Source organism: Lathyrus oleraceus, chromosome 6 (assembly GCF_024323335.1).
Source record: "Lathyrus oleraceus cultivar Zhongwan6 chromosome 6, CAAS_Psat_ZW6_1.0, whole genome shotgun sequence".
Lineage (NCBI taxonomy): Eukaryota > Viridiplantae > Streptophyta > Magnoliopsida > Fabales > Fabaceae > Lathyrus > Lathyrus oleraceus.
The window spans coordinates 149,226,483-149,242,192 of record NC_066584.1 but is presented as its reverse complement, the minus strand read 5'-3'; the positions used below and the strand labels follow the sequence as shown (position 1 = coordinate 149,242,192).

At 40.4% G+C, this 15,710-nt stretch overlaps 1 non-coding gene across 1 annotated transcript; it reads left to right on the top strand.

Moving 5' to 3' along the window:
- Positions 1-9,411: 9,411 nt before the first annotated feature.
- LOC127098883 (small nucleolar RNA R71) lies at positions 9,412-9,518 on the top strand. The gene has a single exon (XR_007793567.1). It is a non-coding gene; the product is annotated as a small nucleolar RNA R71 (small nucleolar RNA).
- Positions 9,519-15,710: the final 6,192 nt, after the last annotated feature.

Sequence of the window (15,710 nt, the reverse complement as noted above, 5' to 3'; positions counted from 1 at the left end):
CATCATAGGGTCTGGCAGTGTGAAATAATGGATATCCTCACTGTCGACTAGCAATCGGAACTGACATGGGTGGTGTAGCGGTGTATTCGTCACAATTGGAAATATCAATTAGATCCAAGGTAAATCATACAAAGTCGAGTCACCACCGCACTTCTATTTATCCAAAGGAATGGCTAGAAAGCGAAGAAAAGCCTATAAAGTTTTACAAACAAAACTAGCAAAAGGGGTCAGAGATCTGGGTAAGGGGGTAATTATGTTGTGGGAAGGTGTTAGGCACCCACAACATCCTAGGTACTCCTAGGGAACCTCTTTTCACAACTTGTTGTAAAAATTATTTGTTTATGAAATATTTTTGTGCAAACACGATTGAAAGGATAAGAGAAGAATGTACAAATTTATTATTTTTGTGTTTGGATGGATGAACCCATTGCCTACGTACCTTTTCATGAAAGATAAGGATTAAAACGCCGTAGTTCGGCTAAAAGATTTCAAAACAAATGAGTGAATTGATTTTAAACAAAAGCCTTAAGGTCTTTCATTATCAAAGGGAGAACACTCAACCTATACAACCACAAGTCCACCATGTGAGAACAACTTCAACACGCTAGTGAGGGATTATGCCCTATAATAAGCATGGAAGTCTTACAATTCAATCACTAAGGACAAAAGGTGAGATTCACATCAACCACTAAGATAATTCAGATCTATGGCTAATGCATGAAAACTTGATTAAGAGAGTGGACAAGGCCACAAAAAGCAATTGAGTGAGTGGAATTAACCAATTAGAAGTATTCACAAAGGTAGTCAAAGTTGACATTTAAAGTTCAATTCAGAAGAAGTATTGTGAAAATGAAGTTTGAAAATCAAAGGCCTAAGGCCTAGGTTTCTAGTTTTGAAAACAAGTGAAAATATTTGCACAAAAGTTTTCTGGTTTCGGCTATGGATCAAGGTTAAGCATGCAAAAGAGGGCGAAGGTTAAGGGACAAAGCCACAAATAGGATTGCTTTCTCAAAATCATAGAAATGATTCAAGTAAGTTCCTTTGGAATTAGGCAACACAAAGCAATAAGCAAATAAGCGAGGGTCTCATAAGAGAGAGAGCAACAAAAATGGAAATGGAGTGCCAATCAATGGTCTTACATCCAACTCCAAAACAAACGAGAAACAGATAGCCAATCAATGGTCTTACATCTAACTCCACAGAACCAAACGGATAGGAAACAGATAGCCAATCAATGGTCTTACATCTGACTCCACAAAACAAAACAAATAGGAAACAGATAGCCAATCAATGGTCTTACATCTGACTCCACAAAACAAAACAGATAGGAAACAGATAGCCAATCAATGGTCTTACATCTAGCTCCACAAAACACAAATAGGAAACAGATAGCCAATCAATGGTCTTACATCTAGCTCCACAAAACACAACAGGAAAGGAAATGGAGTGCCAATAAATGGTCTTATATCCAGCTCCCCAAAAGGAACAGGAAACAGATAGCCAATCAATGGTCTTACATCTGACTCCTCAAACAAAGTAAATAACAAATGCAAAAACAATATGCAAAATAATATGCAAAAGCAAACACAAGCAATCACACCAATCAATTAGCACACTCTATACACAATCAAGAGGCTCAGACAAAGTTGGGCTTTAGTCAAGGGGTCATATCAACCTCGATAAACAAGTCGGGCTTTAGTCAAGGGGTCATATCAACCTCGACAAACAAGCCAAAGGTATGGGTAATGAGGCTCTTAACCACTGACATTGACCGTCAGGGTGAGCAAATGAAAGGTAATGAGGGTTAGACCTCATAGCTCTTAACCCGGGCCTAGGTGAGCTTGAATCAAAGAAGGTGTAGGGATCCAGAATGAGGGACCCTATTCCACATGACTGACTCTATACAAGATTTTGGGTGTTTATTCAAATGCATCAGCACGTAGTGCGAGCATAATGAAAGACTCGACTAAATAGCAGGGGATTGATTGCACAATTATAAACAATCACAGACATTGTCTCTTAAGGAGGACTTCAGCCAAATGCCTGCCAAACAGAAACGACAGGGCTTCCAGACTACATGGAGTTAGAGAAATTACCTAAGTGGTATGCCAACCACAAGCAAAGCAAAACTCAAATAATGAGCTTAAGCGGCTAGTGTACCTCTTGAAGAGCAGAATGAGGAAACAAGTGATTCAAGTGCTCAAACGATCCAGATCCACTCCTATATTGATGACTTGAAGCTGTATGTATGAATTGAAGCTTGGAAAGGCTTGGATCTTGATCAAATTACAACTTCCATCTTCATGTTCTTGAGCTTGTGCAGCTTGATTCTGGCTCGAATTCTCCAAATCAATTGCCAAATCCTACTCAATGACACATGATGAACACGATTCTACAAGAATTTTGATGAATTAGATGCAGAATTTTGAAAATTGAAGAGAGAGAAATTTGAGAGGGAAGTGAAAAATCTAGATCTAGAATGTGATTCTTCTGAAATTTCTGTTATGATTAAGGCTTTATACTATCTCCTAATCACTCTGAAAATTTGATTAAGCAATGGTTAATGGAAGATTAATGAGAATGAGGTGCATGGCAAAATTAGTGAAAACACCTATGCATGGTGAATGAGCACGTGAACAGTGCTATATGGAGGTGTAATTTCACTTAAAATCAGCTCATAAGCAAGATGGAGTTGGAATTTTGTCCATATGATGCACCAAATTTGAATTTCCAACTTCCCCTCCAAAATGAACATGCATGGGCAAATGATCATATGAGTAAATTTTATGCAATGCAATGTTGGATTTGGAAATTATAGGTCATGACAAGCATAATGCAAAAAGAGGGACTCATTTTGGAGTTGTGGATCAAAAGTTATGGCTTGTTGAACTTCCATGTACACATTGCAATCATTTGGCCATATCTCCTCAACCATTCATCAGATGCTCATGATCTTGGAATTTTTGGAAATGGGAGAGAGAGATCTTCAACTTTCATATTGGACAAAAATTCATTTGAAGCTTCTTTGATGTTGGAAAGTTGAGTTGAATGTGAACCAAAAACTTGCTATTTTTGGAAACTTGAAATTATAGGTCACTTTCCATTTTGGGAAACTTTTGACTTGACCTCAAAATCTTCAATATGGATGTTTGACATGATGAATAGGCCTTGTTTGAACATGAATGAGGATGTTAAGATCAATTCCCCAACCTCAAAGCTTTCAATTGACTGTACAGTTGATTGTATTGGGCCTCAGATGACCTGGGCAATGCCTGATGAATTTGGGATTCAACCTCTTGGGGAATTTGCTTCAAAATGAACCTCTAGACTATATAAGCTCAAGATAATACCATGTGGTACTCATACCAAGAAAATACCATCTGCTCTTGCTCAAAAGAAAACCTTGAATTGCCTTGACCTGTGGTTACTTAGACTGCAAAACAAATGTTAGATGACATATTTTTGGTGCTTTTAGTTAATGATTAAACAAGAAAAGCAATGATATACAATGCAAGCAATGCCTGGTGATCCAAAACCACTCACATGGATATCCCACCTAAAGGTAAGGAAGGCAAGATACTCAAAGATCCTTAAGGCTATGCAATGAAATGATATGATGCCATGGGGGATCTTAGGGACAAAATTGGGGTCTTACAGGTGGAAAGAGGCTCTCCTCATCAATCCTCTGGTCAAACAGAAATCGATGTCCATGGTAGTGTATCCACAGTAGGTCCGAAGATGCAACAGCTTGCGAGACAGACCTAAAGCGACAACAATCTGTGTGATGATTCCACCAACATGGATGACTCCTTCGGTGGATCTGAAGATACCGCTGAGATTGTCTAATAAAAAGTTCCCACATGCTACTGGGCGAGACTGGGATGCACAAAATAATAGGAAGATCTCCTCTTCACTCAGTAGTGCCTATGCATCCGGTCTTCCCAGGAAGGAATGTGCTAATATCATCTGAAAGTATCTAAAGGCGGGGTTATGTATGACATGAGACAACTGCATAGATGGAAATATCCCACAGGTGTCTCCAAAACTTCTCCACTTCCTTACCCAGGAAATATCCCATAGGTGTCTCCGGGATAGCATCAGGAGTAGTCTGGAAACCCAATAAGTCGCCGAACTCTTTCTGGCTGAAGGAGTACTCAACCCCGAAAAGCCTGAAAGCAGCATACCCATCTGGTCCAGAGTATGGGTCATAGTCGAATGAACTCAGGAACTCCAAAGTCAGGTTCCTATATGTGTTACTCAAATCATCAGCAAACTCGTCCCAGTGAAGCTGGTGGTTAAGGAATCGGATACTAGGCTCGATACCTAGTGCCTCCATACATTACTGGTCAGGATAATGTGTGGGTGCCATAAGGCGCTGATACAAAGCGATGTAACGCTCCCTCTGAGCATTATCTCTATAGGCCACATGCATGTCATCAAAATCCTGCATCCTGGTAAAAGTTAAGAAAGTGATCCTGAAAATACAAACCATTCAAATCTTAGTCTTAATGCAAAATATGATAAAATAAAATAAAAATAAAATTAAATAAATGCGAAAAGGTAAAATGAAAGAAAAACCATGGGTTGCCTCCCACGCAGCGCTTGTTTAACGTCAATAGCTTGACGATTAGAATTTATACACCTGTAGTAGTAGGTATTGGTGGATCAATCAAGGTGTGGCTCGAGTAGTATGCTGGAATGTCTCCTGCTTCGTAGAGCTTCAGTCTTTGTCCATTTACAATGAATGGACTACAGGTGTCGTTCTTGATTTCTACGGCTCCGGATCTCAGAATCTTGGATACTTCGAAAGGACCAGTCCATCTTGAACGTAGCTTTCCAGGGAAGAATCGCAACCTAGTGTTGAAAAGGAGAACAAAATCGCCTATATTGAAGTTTTTCTTTACTATTCTTTTGTCGTGATAGGCTTTTGTCCTCTCTTTATATGTTTTTGCATTCTCGTAGGCAGATTGCCTAAGCTCTTCTAATTTATGAATGTCTAGGGTACGCTTTTCTCCAGTGGCTAGGTAGTCTAAATTCAAAGTTTTAATGGCCCAATAGGCCTTATGCTCTAATTCGAATGCTAAGTGACAAGATTTTCCATAGACTAGTTGGTAAGGAGTAGTTCCTATAGGGGTTTTGAAAGCGGTTCTATAGGCCCATAATGCTTCTTGAAGCTTCTGAGACCAGTCTCTCCTAGAAATAGAAACAGTTTTCTCTAGGATTTGTTTTATCCCCCTATTAGATACTTCTACTTGGCCACTAGTTTGTGGGTGGTACGGTGTTGCTACTCTATGCCTAACTCCATATTTTCTTAAAAGTTTGTCAAATATTCTCGATATAAAGTGTGATCCTCCATCGCTTATGACTAAACGTGGTGTTCCAAATCTAGGGAATATATAGTTTTTAAATAATTTGATTACTACCCTAGTGTCGTTTGTGGGTGCAGCTATAGCTTCAATCCACTTAGACACATAGTCTACGGCTACTAAGATATACATGTTTCCTAAGGATGGTGGAAAAGGTCCCATGAAATCTATACCTCATACGTCAAAGAGTTCTACTTCCTGAATGTTTCCAGTGCGTTGGCATCTATCACATTTGACAATGCAAGCATAGACATCACGCCACATGGTAAGCCAGAATAGGCCAGCTTGAAGAATCTTGGCGTATGTCTTAGAGGTGCTCGCATGTCCACCATAGGGTGTAGAATGACAATGCTCGATAATACTATTTACCTCTTCTTCTGGAACGCAACGGCGAAAAATGCGATCTTTACCCCTTTTGAAAAGGAGCGGTTCGTCCCAATAGAAGTTTCTCACATCGTGGAAGAATTTCTTCTTGCGGTGGTAGTCAAGATCAGGGGGTACTATATCAGCATCTAGGTAATTAACGAAATCTGCATACCAGGGTACGTTACTTATTGCTAAGGAATTTTGGGGGTGCTCATAAGTATCTAGGTTATTGTCTTCAATGGTTTCTACTCTAGCGATCAGTCTATCATAGGCGAAATTATCATTTATGGGTACTAGTTCAGGTTTTAGATGTTCTAGCCTAGAAAGGTGACCGGCTACTACATTTTCAGTGCCTTTTTTTTTATCTCTTATGTCTAAATCAAACTCTTGTAGTAATAGAATCCATCGGAGTAACCTGGGCTTGGCATCTTTTTTACTTAATAGGTAACGAATGGCAGCATGATCGGTGTAAACAATAATTTTTGCTCCTACTAGATAAGATCTAAATTTGTCTATAGCGAAAACTACAGCGAGTAATTCTTTTTCAGTTGTTGCATAGTTAAGCTGGGCAGCATCTAGGGTTCTACTTGCATAATAAATGGCATGTAATTTTTTATCTTTCCTTTGTCCTAGAACGGCTCCAACTGCATAATCACTAGCATCGCACATTATCTCAAAAGGTTCAGACCAATCAGGTGGTTTCATAATGGGTGCAGATACTAATGCTTGCTTTAAAAGATTAAATGCGTCATTACATTTTTCGTCGAAAATGAATTCAGCATCTTTCATTAAAAGTCCGGTTAAAGGTTTGGTTATTTTGGAGAAGTCCTTAATAAAACGCCGGTAGAATCCAGTGTGTCCAAGAAAGCTTTGGACTTCTCTGATGGTTTTTGGTTGTTTTAGGTTTTCTATAACTTCTATTTTAGCTTTATCTACCTCTATACCTTTTTCGGAAACTATATGTCCTAAAACTATTCCTTCGGTTACCATGAAATGACATTTTTCCCAATTTAGCACGAGGTTCACCTCCACGCATCTCTCCAGGATTTTCTCAAGGTTAGCAAGACAATTGTGGAAATCAAATCCGCAAACCGAGAAATCATCCATAAACACTTCCATGATACCATCTAGGTAATCTGCAAAGATTGACATCATACAGCATTGGAAAGTAGCTGGAGCGTTACAGAGGCCGAACGACATTCGTCTGTAGGCAAAGGTTCCATAAGGGAATGTAAAGGTAGTTTTTTCTTGATCTTCGGGGTGAATAGGTATTTGGAAGAATCCAGAGTATCCATCTAGATAGCAGAAGTAAGAGTGTCTGGCTAGACGCTCCAACATCTGGTCTATAAATGGTAAAGGGAAATGGTCCTTCCTAGTTGCTTTATTTAATTTTCTATAATCTATACACATCCGCCATCCTCCTTCTAAACGTTTTGCTACATGTTCGCCTTTATCGTTTTGCACGACTGTGATGCCTCCCTTTTTAGGTACTACATGCACAAGGCTCACCCACTTACTATCCAAGATCTGGTAGATTATACCTGCCTCAAGGAACTTAAGAACTTCCTTTTTAACAACATCACTCATTATAGGGTTTATTCTTCTCTGATGTTCCCTAGAGGGTTTTGAATCTTCTTCGAGCGAAATCCGATGCATGCATACAGATGGGCTTATACCTTTCAGGTCAGAGATATTATATCCTAAGGCTGAGGGATATCTTCGTAAAACGTCTAAAAGTTGGTTCGTTTCCTCTTGGCTCAAGGTAGCACTAACTATAACTGGACGGTTCATCTTTTCACCGAGGAACTCATATCTCAGGTTCTTAGGAAGTTCCTTAAGTTCTAAGGTTGGTTTCTTAGGGCATGGCATAGGATCTGGGGTAAGGGATAAACATTCGTAAAGGTTATCATCGATGTAAGGTTCTTTAAAGTCATCATCTTCCTTTATGGGGGTTGATGGTAACTTAATTGATTTTATAATTTATTTTTGTTCTAATTCTCTAACACATTCATCAATGATATCTAAGGCATAACACGAGTCTCCCATCACAGGTGCCATAAGAAATTTCCAAAGTATAAATTCTATTTTCTCGTCGCCTACCTCAAACGTCAACTTTCCTTTCTTGACATCTATTATGGCTTCTGCAGTCGATAAGAATGGTCTACCTAGAAGGATTGGTATATCATTGTCCTCTTTGATGTCCATGACAACAAAATCAGTAGGGATAAATAACTGACCTATCCTAACAGGGACATCTTCTAAAATGCCTATCGGATATTTAACAGATCTATCGGCTAACTGAAGTGACATCTTAGTGGGTTGTAATTCTCCTAAGTTTAATCTCTCACAAACCGCTAGAGGCATTAAACTAACACTAGCTCCTAAGTCTAGAAAAGCTTTTTCGATGACATGATTGCCCAAAAGGCAAGGAATGGAGAAATTTCCAGGATCTTTATCTTTCTTTGCTAATTTGTCCTCGGAAATAGCATTACATTCCAAAGGCTTCGGATCGTCAAGTCTACGTTTGTTGGTAAGGATGTCTTTAAGAAACTTTGCATAAGAAGGTATTTGGGTGATGGCTTCTGTGAAAGAGATTTCTATATGAAGTTTTTCTATAACTTTAATAAATTTTTGATACTGTTTATTGATATGGGTTTGTTTAAGTCTTTGCGGATATGGTATAGGTGGTTTATACGGCGGGGGTGGTACGTAAGTTTTATCTTTAGGTTCTTCTCCTTTATCTCGACCTTCCTGGTTTTCAGATTCCTCTGGTTCCTTTACTTTGTCCGGGGGTTTGGTACATTCCTTAGAAGTTTCGGGTTCACTCAATCTTGGGTTTGGTGGCTCATCATAAGCGTTCCCACTTCGTAGGGTAATGGCATTGGCTTGTCCTCTCGGATTTTGTTGAGGTTGTCCAGGGAATTATCCTCCAGGAGTAGTCTGAGGGGCTTGGTTTAAAGCTACCTGAGAGATCTGGGTTTCAAGCATTTTGGTATGAGTAACTATTTGGTCAACCTTGGTTCCTAACCGAGTAATCAATTCGTTAACATGAATGTTTTGGTTCATGAACTCCTTGTTTTGTTGGGTTTGAGCGGTGATAAAATTTTCCATAATTTTTTCAAGGCTCGGCTTTGGTGGCATAGGTTGCATAGGTTGATTTGATCCAGGGGCTTGATAACTAGGTCTCAGAGGTGCATTATTTTGAATAGGGTTTTTGTTTTTATAGGAGAAGTTCGGGTGATTCCTCCATCCAGGGTTATAGGTATTCGAGTATGGGTTCCCTTGGGTGTAATTCACTTGCTCAGAGTGGGTTTCGTTTAATAGACTGCATTCTGCAGATTGGTGTCCTTTGGTTCCACATATCTCACAATCCGACGAAACTGCGGCTACAGTATTCGGGTTTATGCACATATGCTCGACCTTGAGGGCTAATGCGTCCATTTTAGCTTGCATCATGTCTATAGAGCTTAGTTCATGCACTCCTCCTTGGGCTTCCTTCTTCTCAACTGTCGCTCGTTCGACTCCCCATGATTGATGGTTTTGAGCCATATCTTCGATGAGGGCACTAGCTTCAGGATAAGGTTTGTTCATCAGAGCACCGCCTGCGGCAGCGTCGATGGTCATCTTTGTGTTGTAATGAAGTCCATTATAGTAGGTTTGAATGATTAACCAATTTTCTAAGCCATGATGTGGGCATGCTCGTAACAACTCTTTATATCTCTCCCAAGCTTCGAACAACGATTCTCCTTGGTTTTGGGTAAATCTAGTTATATGGTTTCGTAGAACGGCGGTTTTACCCGGGGGAAAATATCTAGCAAGAAAAACTCTTCTAAGGTTATCCCAAGTCGTAATGGAATTGGGTGGAAGGGAATCTAACCATGATAGGGCTTTATCTCTGAGGGAAAAAGGGAATAATCTTAAACGTATTGCCTCAGGAGAAGCTCCATTGGTTTTAAAAGTATCTGCTAATTGAAGAAATATTTTTAAATGCTGGTTAGGGTTCTCGGTAGAGAGACCCGTGAATTGTCTCTGTTGCACTAGTTACAACAGGGATGGTTTAAGTTCAAAATTATTAGCTGGTATGGTTGGGTTTACTATACTAGAACTAGGTTCTTTGTTAGATGGTTGAGCGAAATCCTTAAGAGGTCTTTGGTTGTGATCTTCGGCCATAACTCTCTTAATTCTATGAAAGAATAAAAGTGCACGAGCGTAACGTTCAGGTTCCGCCAGAGGGTAAACTAAGCTTAAACTTCCGGTGCTGCGAGTTCTTCGCATTGACCGGTGGGAAATAGCCTAAGTCTAAACGATATAACAACAGGAAAATGAAATTTGACGAAATTGGTCTCCGACAACGGTGCCAAAAACTTGATGCGGTATTTTCGCAAGTGTACGAACGCGTCAGAGTAATATAAAAGATTGTCGAATCCACAGAGACCAAGTGTCAATCTATCTTTATCTATTGTTATGGTGTTTATCAAAGGCAATCAAAATAGGTGTTTTTTTTAATGTGCAATGAAAAGTAAAGTGTTGAATAAAGATTAATTAATAAAGACAGGGTCGAATGTAATTCACGTAATTAATTGATAATCCAAGTACTTGCTAGTAGAGCTACTTATGGGCAATGTTTCCTACTTTGAAAAGAACTAATTTAACAGGAACTGTCGCTTTTGCGTATTCAGAACCGAGTTGTACTCCCTAATCAAACCCTCTTATTGTCACTTATAAAAAGGCGCGCATTGCGTTAGAGTAGTAAACCTATTTTTAAGAAATATAGTATCTTGACTAAGTTGAAAAGTATTATAACCTGGATTTCTTAACCAAAAGAGGTTCTTACGAACCAGACTCTAAACTTATAAACGCGTCCGAAAATAGTTTTAAAATCTCTTTTCTTCTTAATGTTAAAATTTCCTAATGAACTAAACAAAGCGCTTTCGCTGATTTTGAAATAGTTAAAAACAATTAAGTTTAAAAAGACGTTGGACGGCTTTCGATCTTACCCAACGGAATTGAAGTGCGGGAAAACTTAATTTGAAAGTTAAAATAGCCCTTAAGTGTTTCTACGAACAATTGTACGGATTATCGGTTCAATTATGATTCTTACATTCTAACCTTATAAATTTAGCTAGACATGGTAAAATAAAAGTGCATTAAAATAAATAAAAGTAGTGCGAGTGCGGAAAGTAAATAAAAGTAGTGCGAGTGCGGAAAGTAAATAATTTAAAGCGAGTGCGAGGAAATAAATAAAAGTAAAGCGAGTGGGAGGAAATAAATAAAGTAAAGCGAGTGCGAGGAAATAAATAATTTAAAGCGAGTGCGAGAAATAAATAAAGTAAAAGTGAGTGCGGGAAATAAATAAAGTAAAGGCGAGTGCGGGAAATAAATAAAGTAAAGGCGAGTGCGGGAAATAAATAAAATAAAGGCGAGTGCGGGAAATAAATAAAGTAAATACAAGAAATAAAAACCTGCTCCAATCGGAGGGCTGAGTAAATTGCAATGCGGAAAAGAAAATGGCGGCAGGATTACCTTTCTTCCAAAGTGCTCCAAACTCGATTACAGACTCTATCACAGACTTGATTACACGATTGTGGTAACACTCCAATGCGAAGCGATTACCACTATAAAATATTGAATATATGCCTAAGTGAAACAAAGTTGCTTCTGAGTTTGCCTCTGCTCTAAGTTTGGATGATTGTAAAAGTGAATTCGCGTTTCTATTTATAGGCAAGTAAAAAGATGGAAATGACTTGGATGCCCTTCAACTTGAAAATAGGAGGGAACCGTTTTTCCTCTTGTGGCGCCCGCCACAAGGCCATGGCGCCCGCCACAAGCACAATATGGGGCGCCTTAGTGGAAGTAGTGGGAAAACGTGGGAGTTGATGGAAGTTGAATTTGACACGTCATGGCTTGATCTGTGGCGCCCGCCATTGGGTAGGCCATAAGAGCAAAATGCTGAATTTTAGGGTTTTTGGCTCTTTTTCGCTCCTTTTCTCGATCGGGGCTCCGATTAAAGTGAAAACCTGAAAAAAAGGAAAACATACCAATAACACAACAAAATGATAATAAAACAGCTATAATGCATGTGAAATCGGAGTCGAAAATACGTAAATTTTAGTGTGATCAATGGGTTAGGGGATGTGTGCTCGGTAAGACATCGCGTCTTATGCCTACGTATCTCATCGGGAATGAGAATCAGAGCAAAACGTAGTTCGGCTAACTACGGGGTTGGTTGTGTTTTGGGCGAACGACGTTACTATGCAATCTACCGGATGCTCGACCTTTGGAGACTTACTCACCTGTAGTAGAAGGAGTAAACGTGTTCTTAGGAGAAGAAAAATCAAAGAGTTGTTTGTGTTTTAGGGATGCCCATGCAAAAGGGCAGTCCTAGACGAAGGAACCGCGCTACCTTAATTGACATGCAAACGGAAGACTATACAAAGCCTAGCAATCCTATGGGGAGAAGATCACACCATACAAAACAAACATGCATAAAGTAAACATGCCAACAAGGGGGCTCAAACATATATGGGTAGGGCTTTAGTCAAGAGGGGTCATATCAACATCGACAAACAAGCCATGGAAGGGTAATCAACAGGGCTCTTAACCACTGACACTGAACATCAGGGTGAGCAGATCAAAAGGGTGATGAGGACAAGACCTCATAGCTCTTAACCCCGGACAGGGTGAGCTCGCAACAAGGCGTGGGAGTTCAGAAAGATGGAACCCTCTCCACTGACCGACCGGACTAAAGATCTTGAGCTTTTGTTTTGAAGCATCGACACGGAGTGTGATCTTAAAGAACAACGCACTGAATAACGGGGGATTGACTACCAATCCCTTTTATCCGCCAATTGCCTCTTCATGGAGGTCTTTGGGCACAAAAGTAAACACACAAAAACATTGCCTCCTATCGAGGTCTTCCAGCTAAGAAAGCGGTAAAAATGCGGGAAAAATAAAGGGACCAAGAGATCTACCGTACGGATAAAGATCTGAAGTAATAACAACTAACGACACAAGAAACCCGGAGATCCCTCAAGCTAGCACCATCAAAGAAAGCGAGTCAGTACAGGTAATCGGAATAAACCTCCAGGTGGTATCCCACAAATAAAGTGGAATACCAAGCAAGCCATCTCTTCTAAAGTCATGTGAGCCCTCACAAAAACTCAACAAACAGGTTAGAGTAACAGGATGGAATCAGGAGAAAACAATTCCATGACGAACACAAAATAGATTAGAGCAAACAGAAAAAAAACAACTGCTGTCGCGATCGCTGCTGCTTCGCTTAGCGAAAGCTTAGCGAAGCTTCGCTGCGTGCTCGCCTAGCGAGCGCCTACGGATTTTGGGTTCTTCATGGATAACAATACGATCTCAGAACCCCCAAACCCCGTGGTCTCCATTTCAGAAATTAAGTGATTTTAAACATTCAAGGTATTGTTTTATACATTCATGCATATCTAAACCCGTGGGCAAAACCTAACGATACCTCATACATTCAGAGAATTCAAATTGAAAGCATAGAGTAATGGGAATAAGGGCAAACCTGATTAGAGGGATCGATTAAAATCGAATGGCACGGCTGGGTTTGCAAAGCAATGTTAGGGTTTGCGTGAGACGGAGGTGAAAAAGTGTGTGAGTCAGGGTGAACTTCTCAGAGCTGTCTAGAGGCTGCTCTGAATTCTGTTAGCTTTTCTCTTCTGCCAGGGTAAATAGGAATAAAATAGGGTTTGGCTCAATGGAATTCTGAATTTATAACCTGATCTTCGTGGCTTGGTGGGCTCAAATGAGGGCAACTCAAGCCCATGAATTTCTGTTATTTTTCTCAAAACACGTGGGCTTCGCCTAGCGAAGGGTTTGCTCGCTTAGCGAGCATGACAGTTCAGATTCGCTAGGCGAACCATTCTGCTTGCCTAGCGAGCATGACAACTCGGGAATAAATTTTTGCTCCTTCAAGATTAGCGTTTTGAATGATGAATAGACCCCATTTGAACCTGTTGGAAGTAACTTAAGTCTTTCCCTTGTGTTGACTGATCACCCGGGTAGAACCCACAAAGTGTCTTGGATGATGTTCAAGCTTCTAGGATCTGATTCTGATTGACATGATGAAATGCAACATGAAATGTTAAATGACCTAAAAATGAATGCATGAATGAGGAGGGCAAATTTTGGGGTGTTACAGCTGCCCCTATTCAATCATCAGCTAACCCGAGCAGGATGAAAGCGAACAACTTATCAGACAAACAGGGTGAGCTGTGATTGAATACCAAAGACAGACCGAAAATTTGTGCTCCGAGAACACCACAAAAATGCTGAAATACACCACGCTGTTTATTTTTCTTCCGATCCTCTGGCTGAATCTGAATCAGTCTTTTGACTTAATCTGGAGTTTCGATCCTCTGGCTGAATCTATACTCAATTTAGTTCTCTGGCTGGATACGATTTTGATCCTCAGGCTGAATCTATTTTTGGTCTACGGGCTAGACCTGACTTCGATCTTCTGGCTAGATCTACTTCATTTTGATTCTCTGGCTGAATCTGTTTTCGGTCTTCGGGCTAGACCTGACTTCGATCTTCTGGTTAAATCTACTTCGATCTTCTGGCTAGATCTTCTTTGATCTTCTGGCTAGATCTTCTTTGTTTCGATTCTCTGGCTGAATCTATTCTCTTTGATTCTCTGGATGAATCTATTTTCGGTCTATAGGCTAGACCTGACTTCGATCTTCTGGCTAGATCTACTTCGTTTTGATTCTCTGGCTGAATCTATTTTCGGTCTTCGGGCTAGACCTGACTTCGATCTCCTGGCTAGATCTACTTCGATCTTCTGGCTAGATCTTCTTCGATCTTCTGGCTAGATCTTCTTTGTTTCGATTCTCTGGCTGAATCTATTCTCTTTGACTCTCTGGCTGAATCTATTTTGGGTCTTCGGGCTAGACCTGACTTCGATCTTCTAGCTAGATCTGGGTTGTTTTGATGATAAATTCCCATCATCAGGATCTCGCATCTGAGGCATGCGCTGGTTGACCCTCTTTCGAAATCTACGCCCAATCTTCATGTTAGATATGCAGCTTCGAGAATATTCCACTTTTTGGGCTTTGTACATATTCTTCAGGCTAGAACATGTTATAACGACTCTTCAATTAGACTTTTGTTTTCTAAATTGCGATCCGCGGGCTGGGTCCTCTTGTAGGTTGATTTTCTGTTGAATTGTCAATCTATCCCTCTGGCCGGCTTGTTGGGGAAATAACGCTTGTAGGCGACTCTCTGGCTGAATCTTCAAATTGAACCTTAGGCTGGCTCATTGGAAAACGATCCTCAAGCTGAATCTTCAAAATGACCCTCATGCTGGATCACACACACTTGATCCTCTGGCTGAATCTCATGACTTTGGTTATAAGAGTAATTCTTCAGTCTGCTTTGAAGAACCTGTTTATCAGCTTATGTGTATGCTTGATATGCATGCAAAATGCAAATGTTATGCATGGTGTAAAAAGAAATCTGCTTGGGGAAGCAAACTCCGGTAGGGAACGAATCGCTGCATCAATCCTTGAATGCTCTGTGGGGAATGATCCGTCTGCCGGGACCGGGGAGCCACCGAAAATAAATCGGCTCTTTTTTTGTTGTTGAAAAGTTGACCTTGCTGGGGGAGTATCAACTATGGGAACTTTGCTTGACGAGGCTCTGTGAGGAGAGTCTGTGGGGAAAGCACTTCCTGGGGAGACGTCGTAGGAATCGACCTTTGCTGGGGATATGAACTTGTTGTTCGTCCCGAGGCTTAGGATCCAAACAAATCTGTTAAAAATAATCTGCTGGGGAATGGGATGAACACTAGGGACACCACCCTCTTGTCTGTTGGGTATGCAACTACTCCGCTGTTGCTGGGGCTATAAGGTGCAACTCTACTGGGGGACATGCTCTGTTGAGGAGAGACTTTGTCAATCGCTTGGGGATGAGGATTCATGACTTGGCATCCGGTTCCTGTGACCT